Source organism: Bactrocera oleae, chromosome 2 (assembly GCF_042242935.1).
Source record: "Bactrocera oleae isolate idBacOlea1 chromosome 2, idBacOlea1, whole genome shotgun sequence".
Classification (NCBI taxonomy): domain Eukaryota; kingdom Metazoa; phylum Arthropoda; class Insecta; order Diptera; family Tephritidae; genus Bactrocera; species Bactrocera oleae.
The window spans coordinates 44,526,529-44,543,831 of record NC_091536.1 but is presented as its reverse complement, the minus strand read 5'-3'; the positions used below and the strand labels follow the sequence as shown (position 1 = coordinate 44,543,831).

Here is a 17,303-nt window from a genome sequence, read left to right as displayed (position 1 = left end):
ACGAAATCGTGAGTGGATTACAATCAAATTTGGTATTTTATTAAGTTCGATTATAGGTCATAGCCTCACTTAGCTTTATTGTTATATTTTACTTCCCGTCAGCAAAAATTATAATAAAACAAGAAATAACGTTAACTTCGGTTGCGCCGAAGCTATAATACCCTTCACAAAAACAAAGGCCCCTTACAAGAACTTGATTCCGAACGTTTAATTTGTATGGCAGCTATATGATATAGTGATCTGATCTGACCAATTTCTGTGGAGAATAATTTGTTGCCTTAAGCAATAACTCGTGCCTAATTTCGTGAAGATATCTCGTCAAATAAAAAAATGTTCCATGCAAGCACTTTACTCCGATCGTTCAGTTAATATGGCAGCTATATGCTATAGTCATCCGACCCATATAATTTCTTCGGAGATTAGATTAATGCTTTCAATAATAATACATGCCAAATTTCGTGAAGATACCTCGTCAAATGAAAGAGTTTTCCATACAAGCACTTCATTCCTATTGTTCAGTTTGTATGGCAGCTATATGCTATAGTCATCGATCTGAATAATTTCTTCGGAGATTACATTGTTGCCTTAACTAATAATCCGTGCCAAATTTCGTGAAGATACCTCGTCAAATGAAAGAGTTTCCCATACAAACACTTGATTCCGATTTTTATCTCTGGGATGGTATGAGATGACTTTATACGAACCACGTTCAAAATTAGTCAGTGGGCGTGGCACCGCCCACTTTTAGGTGAAAACCCATATTTTGGGATCTGCTTAACCGATTTCAACCAAATTTGGTACATAATATTCTTCTCATATTTCTATGCTATAGTACGAAAATGGAAAATGGCGAAATCAGATTACAACCACGCCTATTTCTCATTTAACATCATTTTAAATTCCATCTAATTTTTTCACTTTCCAGTATGCAAATCAAGCAACAATAATTATATCGGCGTAAAACTTGGCGTGAATAATACGTTTAAAGTATGCCACCTTCTGACCAAAAATTATCTAAATTGAACCAAAATTGTTCAAGTCTTGAACCAAAAGTTCAAGGTACTGAATATGTGGACCTATGTTGACTTTTTACCGAAAATATCGGTCAACATAGAACAAGGCGGCAAGATCCACAAAGAAATCTAAAACGAGTATACCATTTGACATTGCGAGAGTATAAAATGTTCGGTTACATCCGAACTTAGCCCTTCCTTACTAGTTTACTTTTTAGTTTAATGTGCTTTAAAAATAGGGTTTTTAGATTTTTATTCAATATATATTATATAGCCACACTTGGTGTCTTTACTTTCTTTAAGAATGTGTTTGAGTAAATTTACTAGTCAGATGACAGCATGGAAGTAGATGCTTTTCGCTGCATAGTTTTTTGGGCATTTTTTGGAAGGATGGATGGTTGAAGCTTTTAGCTGCATAGTTTTAGGCAATTTTGTTTATTGTTTTTTTACATTAACTATTAAACTGTTGATCCTTTGGTCAGTACGATTCAGTTTCAGTGCCACTGAAAAAGGAGATAAAATTTAATATAAAAGTTATGTTTTAGGTTCATAAGTGTACGTAGATTTGTGTGTAATATTTCAATTCTGCTTTCTATCTACATATACATATATGTGTATTTGTAATAAAATCCAAAAAAATCTTTTAAACTAAAAGCGAATTGTTAGTGCGATAAAGAAATAAACCTCTTGTGCACTTTTGTGCCAATAATTTATTAAAGTGGTTACAAATATTATTAAATTTATTTAAATATAATATATATATATATTTGCATTTATGTGTCTTAACATATCTACTCGAATGAAGACTGTTTAAAATTGTTCACCATTACCTAAACAATAAATAGATAATTGTACCATTAAGGGAAAGTGTGCATAAGGGAATAACTGCAAGTTAACACCACCAATAGCCCATAGCACTAAACCATTATATTATATTATATAAACAATATATAGAATTGTACCATTAAGGGATTGTGTCAAATACATATGTCATTGACGAATTAGGAAGCGGTCATTAGCTAACACATATGGTACCCCTTTCTTCCTATAAAAGGAGAAGAAAAAAAACTGTTTTAGTTACTCATCAGATTAAAAGTATTTCGTTTTGATGTTTTAAAAACTTTCCGTGTTCCGACGAAAAATTAATTGGCAATCCTGCCAGGAGAATTAAAATAAAAAAAACACTCCTTAAAAATTTTAGTATTCTAAGGCTTGTAACGAAAAGGTATATTAAAATATAATTAACAAACAAGTATCTCAAAAAGAGCGAAAAAAGTAATAACAAAAATATCTAAAAATTCGAGCGTGTGTTTACCTTCGAAACGCTTACAACTTGTGCGGTATAAAAAGCAAAATATAATAAACCCGATTTAACGCATAAACACAACAAAACCACTAATTTTACATAAAAAATAAATAGTTCGAGTAGCAATAAAAAATTGTAATTCGAAGAAAGAAAATTCCTAAAAAATTGCAGTCTTACTAAGAGAACAAATTTAATCACAACTCGCATACGACTATCTCACAGCCACCAATTAAGATAGTTGATACGCATAAAACTTACAAGTGCTCGTATTAAAAAGAAAAAACAGGAAATAAAATTGTAAAAAAGTTTTTAAAGTGGTCGGACTAATATATCAATTTTCAAAAATATCAGTTAGTAATATCACCCGGCTCAAAAGGCTAATCTAAGAGCTGAAATAGCTCAATTGACGAACCAAGTGAGTACATTGACAAATACTGCGCAGGTGACAGAATAAGAAACTTCAACAATAAACGACTATATAACTTGTAACGAAAGCTTAGATAATGTCAAGTCTTTGCCAGAATTTTCTTGTAAATCTTACGTTAGCTGGAGGAAAGCTGTAAAAAATTTAATTACCACCCTCTATATACAGTAGAAAGCAGTAGACGATATTTCGGTGCACTGACAATCTTACGAAATGCAAATGGCGAATCACGGGACAGGACTAAACTTAGAAGCTATATTTTCCCGATTAGATTTTGCATACGCTGATAGAAGACCAATTCACGTAATTGATCAGGAAATAAGCGTTCAGCGACAAGGATCGAAATCCTTAATAGACTATTATATTGAAGTCAATCAGAAATTGACATAATTAATGAATAAGACAATAATGACACACGGAACAAACTCTGAAATCACAAAACAATTAGATATCAAGAACCTTGAAGCTGTTTTAAGAATTGTCATAACTGGTTTAAACTATCCAGTAAACCAAATACTTTTTACTTTAACACCTACAGATTTACCAAATGCTCTGCAAGTCTCAAAAAAAAATTAATTTAATTCACGAAACCACCCTCAACTTAATTTTAGAATTTCAAAATAATTTAAGGTATTCTCAAAGGATTACCAACCAATATCAAACAAATCCAAAACCAATGGACATTGATCCCACAGCACAAGCCATAAATAAACTTACTCCTAGGAAACAATACAAACTAATATGCAGACCAATTATCCACAAAATAACGTACCAAAGAGGTTACAAGAAAGCATACAAAGAAGCACGCAACCTCAGCCGAAGGATAGGATACAAACTGAGCAAATCTTAAGATACTGCAGCAAGTACTTCATATATATGGACGGGAAGTTATAAAAACAAAAATATTTCAGCAATTAAGAAGAGGGTAAGAAGCATTAATGGTTTGATCATCATTTAATACCTTCATAACATTAATCTGTTTGGTATTCAGAAACGATTTTATGAATCTGTTATGAGCGATCTCTTAATTGGAATCAATTTCCTAAATAAAATCGGTGCCACAATCAATATTCCAAGCTGAAAATGATTTACAATAATAATAAAACAGACATACATTTTTTAATGATTTAATTATAACAAACCCTTTAGGACAAGAAAGTCCTAATGCGCCAGCCGAAGTTTTTACCGGCAAAATAAAAAAAAAACAAAAAGCGTTTACTTCGGTTGCACCAAAGCTATAATACCCTTCACAAATACAAAGGTTCCTTATAAGAACTAGATTCCAATACATCCGAGAGAAGACATTGTTGCCTTAAATAATAAATAAATAATGTATGGTAGCTATATGCTATAGTAATCCGATCTATACAATTTCTTCGGAGATTACATTGCTGCCTTAGAATATAACTCATGCCTAATTTCGAGATATTAGTCAAATAAAAATGTTTCCCAAAAATTTACTTGATTTCGATTGTTCAGTTTGCATGGCAGCTATATACTATACTGGTCCGATATCGGCCGTTCCTACAAATGCACAGCTTCTTAGTGAGGAAAAGATAGGTGAAAAATTTCAGATCAATAGCTTAAAAACGTTTGTATAAATACGGACGGACAGACAAACGGATATGACTAAATCAACGGAGCTCATCATGCTGATCAATTACGTATATATTTTATAGGGTCTCCGACGTTTCCTTCTGGGTGTTACCAACTTCGTGGCAAACTTAAACAAATAATGTTATTAAAAAACAAGGTGTCCGCCGAAAGTAATACCGGCAATATAACTAAAAACAATGAATCAGTTATTCATGAAGAAAAAAATAAAATATATGGTGCAAAGATTTTAAAATTAATAATTTGGAAATTACAAATGACGAAATTGCAAAAAATATATAAAAATAAATAACGAAACAAAAAATATCAACATTCCATTGCTAAGAAAGGATGTTACAATATTAAAATAATAAATAAAGCCCATGAAAACATGAACATGAATTTACCTTTTAGAACAGATATTAAAGCGGAAATTAGAACAGAAAATTAAAATGCTATATGGTCAAAACAATATCCATATTCCATTTCTGCCAACAATTTTGTTAACAAAGAGATTGAAAGTTTATTAGAAAAAGAAATTATAAGGTACATCAAAAGTCCGTATAATTCTCCTGTTTGGGTTGTTTCTAGAAAAAGAATAAATGAAGATGGGAATCCACAGCTAGAATGGTTATGGATTTCAAAAAATTAAGCGACGAAACATAACCGATAGGTATCCAATGCCTCATCCCGAAGTTATTCTTTTTAACTTGGGAGAAGCAAAGTATTCCTCTGCAATAGACTTAGAGTTTGGATTTCATCAGATATAATATTAATGGAAAAAAAGATATAGAATAAACAGCATTTTTTGTTAATAACGGAAAATTTGAATACTTAAGGTAGCCATTTTGACTAAAAATTGCTCCAAGTATATTCCAAAGAGCAATGAATAATAATTTACATGAATACTAGGAAAACTTGGTCATGGATATATTGACGAAATAATATTATATTCAAAAACATTAAAAGAACCTATATTTCACTTAAAGTATAGGTATAAACACTTGAAAAATCTCATATGAAAGAATCTTTGGAAAAATAAAGATTCATTGAAACATAGGTAGAATTTTTGGATTTGTTTTATTCCACAAAGTTATAAAAACTTCCCAAGACGTTAAGACACTAACAACACACTTAAAGTGAGAAAATGGTAAAATATCGCAAAATATGTCTAAGAAAACAGTTATTAATCTTGATCAAGAAGAAATAATTTCTTCTGAATTTTAAAAAAAAAATCATTACAAGAACAAACCTGCTGAGAAGGGTTCTGGCAGAGGCCAGGCGCAAAGGGGCCGGAGTCTTAATAGGCTCAGATGATAATTCAAGGCACACCGTCTGGGGGAGCTCGGACATCCACGCAAGAGGTGAGTCTCTTTTTGATTTTATTTTTAGTGTAGATCTTTCTATATGTAATAGGGGGAACAGCCCTACCTTTGTGACTGCTAGCAGGACGGAAGTCTTTGACGTTACGCTAGCCTCTAGGGAAATTGCTCCCTTGATTTTGGAATGGAAGGTTCTAGACGACCATTCCTTCTCGGATCATAAATATATTGGTTTCAGATTGATAGCCTCACGCCCGGAGCTCAAAACCTATAGAAATTTCAGGAATACCAACTGGGTCCTGTTCTGAAGGAAGCTTCGATCGGCTCTTCCAACCGCACCCGACAGGGATTGGATCCTATCGGCGGATGCGGTCGATGAGCTCGTCGAGGTTTTCAGCTCTGTTAGTGGAACTACTTTTGACAGCTCCTGTCCTCGGAGAACTCAGAAAATAAAAGGGATACCCCCTTGGTGGACTTCGGAGCTAACGGAGACCAGATCTTCGAGCAGAAGACTTTTTAACAAAGCCCACAAAAGCGGCTCTAGTGACGACTGGGCGTTGTACAAGGCCGGACTGGTCATCTACAAGTCCGAGTTGAAGAAAGCCAAGAGAGCTTCGTGGAGAGCCTTCTGCGGTAGTATAGAGAGCTGTCATGAGTCCTCAAGATTCAGGCGCATTCTCGCAAAAAATCCTTCTCCAGTGGGGTATTTATAAAATGCAGATAGTAGATGGACAACAAGCAGCGAGGAGTCGTTGAAACTACTCCTGGATGCTCATTTTCCACTAAATCACTCTGCTGTAGAAGTGCCACTGGGGGAGCTGCAGGAGGGCTGTACAGCCTTCTTGGACCTTCTGGACGATCGTCACCTTACCTTCAAACCCTTTAAGTCCCCGATGGCATTATTCCAGCGCAATTACAGCGTACGATTAAGATGTCATGCAGCTGGCTGGCCCCCATCTACGCGAACTGTGTCAGATTGGGCCATGTCCCGAAGGTCTGGAGACAGGTTAAGGTTACTTTCATTCCGAAGGCCGGCAAAAGCTCTCACGTCGGTGCAAAAGATTTCAGACCCATCAGCCTATCCTCGTTTCTGTTGAAAACATTGGAGAGGCTTATGGATCTGTACATTAGGAGCAGAATACCGAGGGGTAAACTGTTACGGGCGCAGCATGCATATATCAAAGGCAGGTCGGTCGACACTTTGCATGATGTATTGGCTGGAGATAGCTCTCAAGCACAAGGAATTTGCTGTAGGCACCTTTCTCGACATTGGGGGGCCTTCAACAATGTGCGACCAGAGGCAGTGGTTAAAGCCCTCGATAAGTTTGAGGTGGAATCTAACCTCAAGCACCTTATTTTTAGTCTTCTTTGCGGCAGAACTGTCGTAGCGGAGTGGGGTGGTGCCAAGACAACCTGAAAAGTGAATAGGGGAACTCCGCAGGGGGGAGTTCTCTCCCCACTGCTCTAGATATTGGTGGTAAACGACCTACTTATAGAACTCAAGACGCAAGGCTGTCGGGTGACAGCCGACGCTGATGATGTGGTTCTTATGGTTAAGGGAAAATTCCTGAATACCGTCTACGAGCTCACCGAGGGGTACCTGAACGTGGTATCTAGCTGAGCGAGTAGAAGCGACCTAGCCGTCAACCCAAGTAAAACCGAAATGGTTTTATTTACCAGGAGGTATAAGATACCAAATGTGCCCTTCAACCTGTAGGTTGCACCGAAGCTAAAATATCCTTCACAAATTTAAAGGTTTCTTACAAGCACTTGATTCCGATCGTTCAGCTTGTATGGCTGCTATATGCTGTAGTGATCTGATATGAAATTTTTTTAGAAAATTACATTGTTATCCTAGACAATAACTCATGCCTAATTTCGTGAAAATACTTTGTCAAATAAAAAGTTTACCATGTAAGTTTACTCCGATCGTTCAGTTAATATGGCAGCTATATCCTATAGTCATCCGATCTATACAATTTCTTCGGAGATTACATTGCTGCCTTAGAATATAACTCATTCCAAATTTCGTGAAGATATTACGTTAAATAAAAATGTTTCCCAAACAATTACTTGATTCCGATTTTTCAGTTTTTATGACAGCTGTATGCTATAGTGGTCCGATATCGGCCCTTCCTACAAAAGCACAGCTTTTTAGTGAGGAAAGGACAGGTGCAAAATTTCAGATCAATAGCTTAAAAACGTTTGTATAAATACAGACAGGTGGACAGACAAAAGGACAAGGCTAAATCAACTAAGCTCATCATGCTGATCATTTATGTATACATATTATAGGGTCTCCGACGTTTCCTCCTGGGTGTTACTAACTTCGTGGCAAACTTAATATACCCTCTTCAAGGTATAATAAGGTAACCATCGATTTTCAAGTTGCTACGTAATGTGGGGCCATTCAACAAGTTTTTTTCAATCCATTATTACTTTAAATATACCAATACATCCGAAAATTGTTATCTGCATAATTTATGCAGCTGATACCGATTAGATCTAAAAAGATATCTACGATATATTATCAAAAAGAAAAACATGCGTTTAAGCTAAAACCAGAGAACGTTACTAAATAGAGAAGGCGCAACTGTTAAGAACTACTAATTTGAGCTTTTCACAAAAATATCGAAAAATACAACTTCGACTCTTTTGAAATACACCACGCAATAATCGAAATAAAGAAAATGTTATAAATAGACACAAAGAATGCTCTTACATGAATTATGCTCATGCTAATTTACATTTGCTTATTATCAAAAAATCATTATTATTGTAATTAATAAACCTTTAAATTATATAAGAGGATTATTGGTTAAAGCCCCAAAGTTTGGAATAAAATAAGTAATTAATAGATAAATTCTTCAAAACATGTTTGTGCGTTGCATAAACAATAACTAACAGATAATGGATAACAATAAAACAGTAGCTAAGCGGCCGCGTTCCCACTTTTCTGGTGGCTTTGGTCTATAAGGGTAAAGGAGTTAAGCCATTTCGAATACAAACGCTTACGTTCGAATACTGTAAATCATAAATCTTAATTTTAATTTAACATTTTTGTCGATATAAAATGCAATCAATTTGTAGCTTTTCCTAGTCCAATATAGTGCTTTTCAACTTTCTTAATTATAAATTTGTTCGGTATTTTAATAAAATTAAGTGAACATATTTTTGTAAACATAATATGATTTTGCACTGAGAAATTATAAAATCAGTCTAGACTTAGCTTCGTCCCGTTAAAAAAAAACAAAATTTTCTCAATAAACATATTCTATACGGTATGTTCTATTTCTACATTCGGTTTTAATGTATTGAATTCTGTAGTCGATTTTGGCGCGAACGTCAGCGTTGTTCACTCAGAGAACGTAAATTAACAAGAATGTGCAAATTGAATTTTGTATAATGTTCGAGCAGGGAGTTCACCATTTATGTGGTATTCGCTGCTATTTAACAGAAATGAGAATTTATAACAACGCTTTTATCTTAGAGAAACCAAATTTGGATCTATCGATGATAGAAGGCGTGTGGGTGTACCAAAAATTGACAACAGCAGTTATCGTCCGATTCAAATATTTTCAAGTTTTCGTGTTCAAGAACAAAAAGTGAAGCGACCAATGTTTTTGCACAATATGCATTGAAATGCCTCAGGTCTGATTTACAGAAAGCCCGATTTATTTGCTTTTCGACCGACGCTTCTAATCGCAATGCAATGAAGATGTTTCCTGTCCTCATTCGTTATTTTCTTCCATGATCTGGAGTGAATGTTAAAATAATTGAACTTTCACAAGAAAAACGTGAAACGTCGGATATGATTTTTTCAGTGATTAAAGGAGTCTTGGAAAATTTTGATTTCACTGATAAATTGATCTGATCTGCGGTGATATTGCGCCAATTAACTTCGGTCGAGTAGATCGGAAAAGGGAAGGGTTTTTGCAAAATTAAAGAAATTAAAATTGAACATAGTTGGTGTTGGTTGTGCAGCGCATAACGTGCATAATTCACTTGATGTTGAAATAGAGAGCATTTTTGTTTAGATCTACACACATTTTTACATCCACACCATTCGCACAGAAGCATTTAAGTCTATCAGGAAGATTTCTGAAGACGAATACGATCAACTGGTTGGCTACTGCAAAACTCTATTCATTGGCTTGAAAGAAGCTTTGGGGAAAATCATTCGAATGTTCCAACCTTTTAAAACGTATTTCGACGACATTTCCTTCACACTTCAAAAAAGTCAGATGTATCCGTCATTTTTTCAGTAATCCACTATCGAAGCTGTGGTTCACTTTTGTTAATGAACAGGTGAAAATATGTTTTTATTAACTGAAATTTTTTCAAAATCGAAGAATTATTATCTCATTAATTTAAGGCCATGATTTTCGAAGATTTGCAAGTTGCAAGTAAAAGCGGAAATGGAGAACCTGAAGCAATTTAAAATAGAGGCGAAACAATTTCGAAGTAAAAATGTAATTTTACACCTTAATTTTCGTTTTCTCATTTTTAATTGTCTTCAATATGTCGATCAGTTGATTGCTACGAATATCTAGAGGCATGGACTCATGCTCATGTAAAACTATTTGGTTGGCTACTACTCACTGATAAACTTGTTCATGTGACTCCTGATCCCGCGACATTGTGCGACTAAGTACACAACCCACCGTACAACATCATTCAATACAACATAACACAATGCATCATCATACACCACCTACAACACACCACATCACTCACCAACACAATCATATACAATTAACCAACCACACTATACACCTACACTATACACCTACACTGCAACCACCGTATTTTCCACCACCCGAATGATCAAAAGGGACCAGTCAGACCGGGATGGGCACTCTTTTCGATTTCATCCGTGACCTATAAGGTTCTACATTAAAAACGTTCCCGCAGAGTGATTTCCGACGCATAAAATAAACGTGAATTATAAATTGAAAAGTGTATTATAAATTATTTAAAAACACAAATATAAGAAAGTGAACTTTTTATATTATAAATTATTATCAAAATATATATTATATTATATTACGTTTAAAAAATTAATTAAATAGTATTTCACTAAAAGTAGTGCAATAGTAAAAGTGAGTATAACACCGCACCCAAGGTGAAAAATTGAGTGAATTCAACGAATGGTCCTTCGAGCCTCTTTGAAAAAAAAAGAAAAAACGTAAAAATTAAAGAGATTAATACATATACAAACATAAAAAAAAAGAAACCAAAAACGAAAAGTACAAAAGTACTAATATATGTACATATATGCATATCTAAATACATCTAACAGTGGTTAAACAAAATTACTACAACGGGCGCGAAATCAATTGATATACAAAACTAACACAAAAAATCACAAAAAATTAAAAACGGGTGCGATTTTACACAACCTAAGAGAAAAAATCAACATAACGCACGGGAATTAAATATACCAAGCACGCAGAGAGGAGGACAGTAACGCACAGGAAAAACGCCGGAGACAAGAACAAAATTAAAACAGAGAAAAACGAGAAGAAGCATACACATCTATAAGTATTACTCCTAAAAACCCTTGGCGGAAAAAAAGTGAGTCCATTCCAATTAAATTTTAAAATAGAGGCATTTTATGCACATAAGTATGTATGTTGATTTGCAGTTTTATCGGTATTTCGTTAGAAAAAAATAACCGAACAAAATAACTGAAAAAGAAAACAATATACGGTATCTGCCTCAGCTTATTTTGTGTCTCCAAACACACCGTTATATTCTTTCAAAAACAAAAAAAAATTTTCAAAGTCAAGTATTCCTATTTGCAATATTTCCAGCGATACCCCTTGGGCTAATCAAGCAACAAGCAGGATCGCCTATAGCACATAAGCATGCGATGCAACTATGCGCAGGACGAGATACAACAACAAGCGAAAACCAGTGTACTGGTGGAATGAAGAAATCGACACGCTGAGAAAGCTCTGTCACTCAGAGAAGCATTTAAACGCCAAAAAAAGCTCCTGAAGTCAGCGACGGTGGTTCGCAACCATGAGTCTAGAGTTGGCTGAGCAGAAAACAGAGGTCTTGCTCATTAGCTCCAGGAAAATTGAAGAAACACTATCGCTCACCATAGGAGAATGTCAGATAACTTCACAGCCACAGCTAAAGTATCTTGGCGTTATATTGGACTCAAGGCTAAAATTTAAAGAGCACTTGGAAAACACGACGAGTAAAGCAAATAAAATCTATAATTATTTATCTAGAATGATGGCAAATAGAGGCTGTGTGCGTTCCAGCCGACGATTTCTAATAGCTAAGGCAATGAGATCCGTTATACTGTATGCGGCTGCAATATGGATCCAGGCGCTAGACACAAAATCATATGCTAAACCAATAATCACAGTGCATAGGCTTTCTGCAATACGCGTGATAAGTGCTTTCCGAACCGTATCAACCGACGCTGCGGAAGTATTAGCCAGTATGGTGCCCATCGACATCCAAGGAAATGAATTCGCGCGCTTATACCAGCTATCGGATATCTCTACAGCAACAAAAAGAGAGGAAAGAACCAAGAGCATTACGCTGTGGCAGCAACGGTGGCAAACCTCATCCAAAGGACGGTGGACTCACAGACTGATACCAGACATCAGACCGTGGATAGATAGACAGCATGGGGACCTGGATTTCCACCTGACCCAAATGCTAAGTGGACATGGGTGCTTTAGAAGCAACCTTTACAAATTTCGTCATGACTGCAGTCCGTACTGTCCGACGTGTACAGAGTGTATTGAAGACTCTGAACATGTTTTTTAATATTGCCCTCGGTTCTCAAGTATAAGAGTATCTGAAAACCACACTTGGCGGTAGTTTCTCGGTCGAAAATTTGACAGCACTTATGTGTGAGTCCTCTATTAAATTGAATATTGATAATGACAAGAAGACACTTACAACAGATTAGGAGTCAGTCAGTCCGTACCGTAGAGGAGACTTAAATGTCTTCTTCTCTCCCATGAAGTAATACTTTGTCAGTGGTTCCGTGGGAGAGATTTGGGTTGGGAGTAGGTTAGGTTTAGCGGATTAAAGTTCCGCACTTCGGCTTTCGATGCTTCCACCTACTATAAAAAAAAACATATTTTCCTAAACATTGGCATATTTCCCGCGCTAAATATATACTGCAACCCAACCTTTTTGCTCTTCTTATTTCTCTTATATATGCTCTTAAAAAAAATATACATATAAAATAATATAGTTACAAATATATATACATTTAATAGGTAAAGTAAAAAGTTCGTTCGGTTTTTTATTGATTTTTCAAAAGATGATAACTTTGTGTACATTTGTCCGATTTAAGTCAAGTATGTGCCGTTTTGTTCATAAACTTGTTGCCAACGAGATGCCAATTATACCTCTCTCGGTGAAGGCTGCGTCCCTATTGGCAAAAACTCGGATAGCCAATTTTCACAGGCTTCTCTTGAGGCTAACTTCTCACCATTAAGCGCGTTCGCCATGTACAGGAAAAGATGGTAATCACTTGGTGCCAGGTCCGGACTATAAGGTGGGTGCATTAGGACCTCCCATTCGATCTCCCGGAGCTTCTGGCGAGTCACCAAAGACGTGTGTGGCCTGGCGTTGTCCTGATGGAACACAATTCGGTCTCTGTTGATCAAAGATGGCCTCTTCTGGATGGGTGCTGCCTTCGAGCGGTCCAGTTGTTGGCAGTAGAGGGCCGAATTGAGCGTTTAGCCATAGAGGAGCAGCTCGTAGTAGATGATTCCTTGCCAATCCCACCAAACACACAGCAAAACCTTCCTGGCCGTCAATCCGGTCTTGACCACCGCCTGGGCCGCTTCCCCGAGCTTAGACCACGACCGTTTGCACTCGATGTTGTCGTAAGTGACCCATTTTTCATCGCCAGTCACAATCCACTTCAAAAACGGGTCGATTTTGTTGCGATTCTGCAGTGATTCGCAGATAGAAATTCGGTCCATCATGTTTTTTTGCGTTAGTTCGTGTGGCACCCAAACATCGTGCTTCTTTTTGAATCCAAGGTTATGCAAATGGTTCCAAACGGTTTTCTGGCTCATCTTTAGTTCCTCAGCAATTAAATAAGTGCTCACGTGACGGTCGTCCACTATTTTCATGATTTTATCGCAATTTTCGACGACAGGCCTCCCGACGCGTGGTGCATCTTTGACATCGAAATTACCGGAACGGAACCTAGCAAAACACTTTTGTGCTACACGTTCGTTTACAGTATCGGGCCCATAAACTAAATTATTTTTTTCAGTCGCTTTGGCTGCTTTTTTGCTTTGATCGAAGAAAAATTGTAAAATATAACGAATTTTCTCTTTGTTGGTGTCCATCTTTGACGAGCGCTCACAACGAACTGAGTAAATCAATCGAAAAACTGTCAAACAAACTGTTAGCGCGAATAAACACGTTTTCAGCGCCGTATAGTATGACATAATGCGACACGTAACACTAATACTATGGACAATAACGCCATCTCTTAGATAAAAACCGAAAGAACTTTTTACTTTACCTAATATAATAATAATACCAGGCATTCTCAGCGAAACTTTGCAAAAACGCGTTAGATGTTTGCATGTACATATATATTTACAAATATATATTCAAGGTTCATAACTGAAAGTGACAGTTTTATTAGATACTGCACACGGTTTTCGGCTTCTCCTATTAACGACAATATAGTATCAGATCTAAATTTAAAAATTCAAAGCATAGATAATATATGGCCACGCGTTCTGACAGCGTACGATACAATACTAGATACTGACGACGCTGAACTACCAGAAAACATTAAAGCTTCGGCGTCAGCCAAATATGAAAACGCGATCAGTACGAAACTACTAGGACCAAATAAATTTATTACGGCCATGTAGAGCCACTCCTCTTCCGAGAGTAGTTACAAATCCAAAAGAAAACCTAGATACAGGTATATTTTTAAAAGTACCAGCTTGTGATACTGAAGTTTTTTATGGAGGTTATGATCAATGGCCGTCCTTCCGGGATATGTCAACTGCCGTGTATATCAACCATCCTAAACTTTAACGAGCACAAAAGCTGGTACAAAACAAAAGGGGAAGCAGGAAGTATTGTCAAGCGTTTCGCTTTGAATGACGAATTTTAATCTGGCTTGAGATGCACTGAATGAAAGATACGAAAACGAAAGAGTGTTGGTAGATAACCAAATAACTATTTTAATGAATTTACCAAAAATTCAGCAAGAAACCAGCCAACAATTTCAAAAACTATACTTGACAGTGCCTAATGGCTTATCGGTGTTAGAAACACAAAATGTATCCACAGAATGGTGGGACCCTATCCTAGTAAATATTTGCGCAGCGACACTACCTGATGCAGCTTTCCTACGATGGGAGCAATCACTAGTGGCAAGAGAGAAATCACCAAAATGGCATAAAATGAAAGAATTTTTAACAACTTAGTACGAACAGCTGAGCGAGACGAGTAGACAAAAAGGTAGTTAAGTCAAAGGTCATCAAAATGACTCAAATAAAAACTTTTTTTAACCCAAAGTCAGTAATAACACACAATATAATAGATACGTTAATAGAAGCCAAACATTCGTGTCAAATCAAACAAACCGTTAGCAATCATTATGTGAAATCTGTAAAGGAGGACATAATATAAGATCTTGCGAGAAATTTAAAAAAATTTCCGTTTCAGATAGAAACAATCTTGTCCGACAACATAAACTTTGCATCAACTGTCTGTCAAGTTCTCATGGGACAAAAGACTGTGAAAGCAAATTCAGTTGTGTGTACTGTCAACGACGACATCACTCATTGCTTCACATAACCAATTTTACAAATATGAAGCAAAATTATATACATAAAACCACGGGTCTAGTCGCGACTACCAAATCAGGTAATCCCGAAATCCCGAATCCCGAAAATAAAGAGGAACACCCATGTTGCTCAAAAGCAGCAAAAGTTTACGCGCTTCATTCAGAGAATGAAAGCAAAATTCTTTTACCCACAACGTTCATTTCTATAGAACATAAAGGAGATTTACTCATATTAAGAGCATTAATAGATCAAGGCTCTCAAAGATCCTTTATATCATCAAAAGCTCAGAATCGGCTAAAATTGCCAGTCAAAAATTCCAGTTTTCAAATTTCGGGAATGGGGGGAACAAAATTTAAATAAAGTATTCCCAATCGCCATAGTCTCTCCATACGCGGATATACGAATAGATGCACAAGCCATTGTTCTACCGCAGCTCACTAATTTGCTATCAAGCTATGAAGTCAATAAAAAACAGTGGGAAAAATGCTCATATCTCAAATTAGCAGATCCGAACTGCCATACCCCATCACAAATCGATAAATTATTGGGCAGCGACTTAATACCTCAAATAATTCTTGAAGGTATAGAGAAAATCTCTAATAAATTGTTAGCCCAAAACACAATCTTTGGATGGATATTAAGTGGCCAAGTCACAGAAAAAATTAATTCCTTCACAGCTCAAGTTGAAAATATTTCACACGAATATTTAAATAATCAACTCAAAAATTCTGGGAAGTAGAAGAATTACCGCTATGGTCGTTATGTTGTGCGACTCCGATTCAAGCCCACCTTTCCAGAAACTATAGCTCTAGGCTAGCCACTCTAGAATATCAGCAGTCCAGCAATTCCTAAGCTTGAAAAAAAGCATGTGAATCAAATCAGCATACGATAACGTGATGGATGAATATCTGGACCTCAATCTTATGAAAAAGGCTGTACCATATGAAAAAATATCTAAAGGTAGACATTTATCTTTTTATTTTCCACATCACGGGGTAATAAGACCAGATAAAATCACAACAAAAGTACAAGTTGTTTTTAATGCTTCAAAGTGTACGAGTTCAGGCAAATCACTCAATGATGTACTATACACAGGGCCAACATAACAACCTGATCTCACGCTGCTATTACTAAATTGGGGCATGTTTATATATGTTTTCAATGGAGATGTAGAAAAAATGTATAGGCAAATTTTAGTATATAAAGATGACCAAGATTTCCAGCGGATAGTCTTCCGAAAATCAAGTAATAGTTCAATCAGCGACTACATCCTTTGGCGTCAATTGTGTACCCTATTTAGCCATTAGAACATTACATAAAGTGGCAAAAACCTGTCAAACAAATTTGCCTTTAGCAACTTCTGTGCTACAAAAACAAACATACGTTGACGATATTTTATCAGGTAGCCACAGTCTCTCATTAGCGTGCGAATCACTATCTCAAGTGATCAAAGCACTAAACTCAGCCGGGTTCCCCCTAAAGAAAATTACATCAAATCATTGTGAGATAATAAAAAACATAGGACTTATTAGATATAAACTTCCTTAAATTTGAAAAGGCCAGTACTACAAAAACTCTCGGGATTCAATAGAATGCGATAACAGATAAATTCTCATATACAATAAAGTCAATATCTGCAATATCCGCCATAACCAAACGTCAAATACTTTCTTCGGTGGCAAAACTTTTCGACCAGGAATGCTTTCGCCAATAATGATTCATGAACTGTGGCAAGATGGCACTGAATGTGATGAGCAAGTAAAACCCATATGTTTAACCAAGTGGGTTCAATTTGCTAACAATCTACGATAGGTAAATTTCGCACCTGATTATAAT

At 36.1% G+C, this 17,303-nt stretch overlaps 1 protein-coding gene across 4 annotated transcripts in view; it reads right to left on the bottom strand.

Annotated features, from left to right (window-relative positions):
* The window catches only part of tw (Protein O-mannosyl-transferase 2), a 240,925-nt gene that overhangs the window by 10,598 nt on the left and 213,024 nt on the right, over window positions 1–17,303 (bottom strand). Inside the window, exon 14 of one of the 4 annotated variants that reach the window (XR_011398013.1) lies at window positions 1,338–1,516. The exons of the other annotated variants lie outside the window; for them this stretch is intronic. The gene's annotated coding sequence lies outside the window, so the exon portion shown is untranslated. The remainder of the gene's footprint in view (window positions 1–1,337; window positions 1,517–17,303) is intronic. 4 annotated transcript variants of the gene reach the window in all.